The following is a 4,236-nucleotide window of genomic DNA, read 5'->3' as shown; positions in this document are numbered from 1 at the left end:
AAGGGAAAAGTTAGTTACAAAACAAACGAGGCCTCTCTCACAACATCAACATGGGCTATAAGAAAGCCTGCATCTGCTCAAAGAAAAATCATTTTACTTTAGGATGGCGTAAACATTTAGCAAAAGCTTTCTGAAATCTGGCAATCATAATCCACCGACCGTGTCCAGTCTCCACTCAAAATTACAATACTGCCAATTGCCAATCAGCGTTTATTCGCTGTAAGATTCTTTCAGTTCAAAATAGGCTTGTCAGAGGACCATAATTTATCCAAAAACAGAAACATTGTATGCGAAGACACGACCTCAAAGTTGTTTGTTACACTTGTATTGTTGCATTCGAGAGTGATAAATTATAATAACTTTTATCCAACGCTTATGAAATTATTAAATATATTCAGGGCTACTAAATTATTTCCAGAGAGTTTGTATTTTATTAACGCATGTTATTCGAGAAGGTTCACTGTGCTCTGTAATGAATAAAATTTAGTGAAGACATCGCCCAACGATTTACTATGAAAAGCTATAGAGCTTTTTCGACCAAACTGCACCTAGAGTTCAGTGAACATTGTGCCGAACCCCAAACTACTCTACAACACACGTCCCACCCGAACGGCGTTCAAAAGGGTGTAACGGCGCAAGCACAACCGAATCGATTTGAAGGTAAACGAGATCCCTGGCGGTGACGATGGCAACGGGAGCGGCGGCTGCTGCTGGTGCTACTCCATTGCACTCGGAACATTCAGGCTTTCAAGTTGCAACTGGGGAGAGAAAAAAAAGTTGCTGGAATGTGTAATGAACTTATTCGCTAGAAATGCTGCTGCTACTCACCCCGGAACCGTTGTTCGACAGAGATGGCAAAACTGGACTATTTTCTCGAGAACCTTAAAACATATATGTAATTGTAGCACCGTGTAATTGTAGCACCACCAGGCGGCCCTGCCTCCGAATCAAAAGTTGTTCAACTCAGGGTTGATTTCAGCCGGAAAGAGGTTTGCTCCGAAACCAAAACCGGTGCACACATGCCGTTTGGCGTGTTTGTGATTAAACGGTGCTTTAAAAAATGCATATCTTTTGCGCTGCAATAGAACGTGCATGCATGCTATGAATGGGTTAATGAATGGCTACCGTGCGGAAAAGCAGAAAATCTGAATTACTGTCATTATAAATTGTCTAGGTTATGATGGATTTATGAGTCTGGTATATTCATATGTTGGCTTATACACTGATTGTGGACGAACTTACGTTATAAAATCGACACATTTCAATAGTTCGCCTTCGTCGAGTTAAAAAATGACCAAATAACACAAGATCCCCTTAGCGCCAATACCGATCAGCAAACCGATTTGTTCGTTTCGAGATACTATTTCTAATTTCCGTTAACCACCTTCGCGAAGAGTTCAACAATTGTAAACACGCGTGTGGTTGTTTTGAGTGCGGGCTATGCGCTGCGATGGCCCCTAGTATGGAGCAAATTGGCAGACGCGTAAATATTCACGTTCACTTCCCCGCACTTTTCAACGGTGACTAATTTCGTACGCTCTGGTCGATGGTTAGCAATATTTAATAGACCGAAACTACGCTAGCATAGCAGCAGTGCAGGAAAATTGCCGATCATCCAACAATTAGTAATTTAGCAGTTAGTCAGTTTCGTCAGGTTAAAATGTGACTCGCGGCAGGCAGCTTTTAATTAAAAATAAATATAATCATCAGTTGGCCTAATAGTCCAAGGCGAATGTCAATTATGAAATTATAACCAAAGGCAATTCAGTTTTAGGTTTAAATTTAGTTCTTTTTCACGAAATAGGCGCCTACGTCGCACAGTGCAACGTTCCATAGACAAAAATCAAAAAAGTTGATTTCTTATTGAACCAATTCTATATGCTGATATGTTTTATACATGTTTGAGACGTACTGTAATGATATTATTAACTCCGTAAGTTCACCCATACGATTATGAAACGCATCTACTGTGAAGTGGTTTCAACTATTCAAAAGATACGTTATTTTTGAAAAATTATTATATCTTTTCAAGTTAAAACCAATATGGCAACGGTAGAGGCATGTAACTACTACATTTTACATGTTACTATTGAGACACAACGTAGTGCATTTGGAAGTAAGGCTTCTTGGTCATGCTCCTTTCTGCTTGAAGAAAAAAAACACTTTCGATTTAAAATCGATCATCAAAAAAGTACCCCAAAGTACCTCTCTGAATTTCACTTTTTCCCCTTATTTGGAATATCCCTCAAACTTTGGAAGTGATTCCCATTGCTCAAGTTTGCTCTTTCAACCGGAATTCGCGTTTTCGAATGATACCTCTGGAACCAAGAGTGAGCAGTTTATCGTACATATGTCCCCTATTTATGTGTATAACACGTAATTCATGTGAAAAACACATAAAAGATTCCTGGATCAATGTTGTCTAAATGTTTTGCAACAGTAAACCGTATACAAACATAATCAAAAAGGTATTAAATAAAAATAATAATAAAAACTGATTGTGATGGCGTTTAGGTCACTTTTTCATTTGAATATGCTTTTCAAGCCTTTTATCTCGTAATGGATAATATTCTTGGAAAATTATCATTTTATGCCTATGTACAAAAATGGCGTTTGAGACATTTTTGCGATAACGTATTTGAAATTCGCCAATTATGCAAATAGTAGCTCTCATTATTACTAAACATTTTTCGTGTCACACCAATTCAAAAAACCTAAATTAATCCACCTAGTGGTCAGACCCAGCCTTTCTCATTCAATTTTTTATTTGTAAAAATAGATTTACATGAACGCTTCAATCCAATAAATGTATATTCACTCTTTAGGTTCTAAAATATTGATGTTATAATCTTTACATATAAAAATGCAGTCAAGTCTGTCTGTCTGTCTGATCCATATAGGCCCGAAAACTACCGAACCGATCGACGTGAAAATTTGTATGTAGGGGTTTTTGGTGCCGATAAAGGTTAGTTTGAGACCCCTCCCTCTTCTGGAAGGGAGGGGTCCCATACAAATGAAACATAAATTTCTGCACAACTCAAGAACAAACCAAGCAAATGAAACCGAATTTGGCGTGTGGATGTTTTAAGGGGTAACTAATATGTCCATAATAGTTGGATGAAACACAAATTTGTGCACATCTCGAGAACTAATCAACCAAATGGAACAAAATTTGGCAGGTAAATGTTTTTAGTGGTAACAAATATGTACATAACGGTTTGAAACCCGACTTCCTCTTCTATAAGGGAGGAATCCCATGAAAATGAAACACAAATTTCGCACAGCTCAAGAACCAATCAAGAAAATACAACCAAATTTGGTATGGGGTGAATGTTTTTAAAGGTAACAAATCTGTCCATAATGGTTTGACGCCCCTCCCTCTTCTGGAAGTACATGTTTCTTCACAAATTTCTGCACATCTCGCGAACTAATCAACTAAATGGAACCATATTGGCAGTTGAATGTTTTTAGTGGTAACAAATACGTTCCATAATCGACCTCAGACAACATTTTGGATTGTAAGATGACAACTTCCGGTTTCTGGAAAACAGCCGAAAATGGCCGATTTCCACCCAATATAATAATATCCGGATCTAGAATAACACACAGGGGCTAAAATCGACCACAGATAGCATTTTAAATTCTAAGATGGCGACTTCCGGTTTCTGAAAACAGCAGAAAAGGACCAAATACTACCCAATATGAGTTTTTTTTGACGTAGGACTACGTCTTTGTTTTCTATACTAGATTACACTTTGTGAAAATGAAAATGAAACTGGCAAATGTTGCGTCAGATTTCAAACGGTTATAGCAAGCGAACGACTTAATGCATCTTAGTCATTTATATTTCGGTGGATAGATAAAATGTGTATCAATTTTTTGATATTATGTTCAACATTGTTGCTTTACTGCTTAATGGTGGAAAAAGGTGAAAAGTTCCAAGGTCAAGCTTTCCCATACATTTCCCTTGTTCTTGGCTTGCTTCCCAAGCACAGATAACAATAACATGGACGAAATAAATTCCTCTGCCTACATATTTTGACTCAACAAAGTGTTTTGGTTTGTTTGTCTTTGTCTAAGCTGCGTGGCCACGCCTTAATGGTAAAAATCTACGCTGAACTCGATACAAAAGACTGCGTGTGGAAAATTCAGCTTCAGTTTAGTTTGTTCCACAATAGCGAGTGCGGTGCAGCCGTTGAAGCTTTGCGACATTGAGAAACGAGAGCTGCATACGAG

At 38.0% G+C, this 4,236-nt stretch overlaps 1 long non-coding RNA gene across 1 annotated transcript; it reads right to left on the bottom strand.

The window, feature by feature from the left end:
- Positions 1-373: 373 nt before the first annotated feature.
- Positions 374-1,501, bottom strand: LOC129718422 (uncharacterized). Its single transcript, XR_008726887.1, has 3 exons — positions 1,243-1,501; positions 829-1,076; positions 374-758 (listed from the first exon to the last, which is right to left on the bottom strand). It is a non-coding gene; the product is annotated as an uncharacterized LOC129718422 (long non-coding RNA).
- Positions 1,502-4,236: the final 2,735 nt, after the last annotated feature.

This window comes from Wyeomyia smithii, chromosome 1, assembly GCF_029784165.1.
Source record: "Wyeomyia smithii strain HCP4-BCI-WySm-NY-G18 chromosome 1, ASM2978416v1, whole genome shotgun sequence".
Taxonomy (NCBI): domain Eukaryota; kingdom Metazoa; phylum Arthropoda; class Insecta; order Diptera; family Culicidae; genus Wyeomyia; species Wyeomyia smithii.
This window is presented reverse-complemented; position numbering and strand designations above follow the sequence as displayed.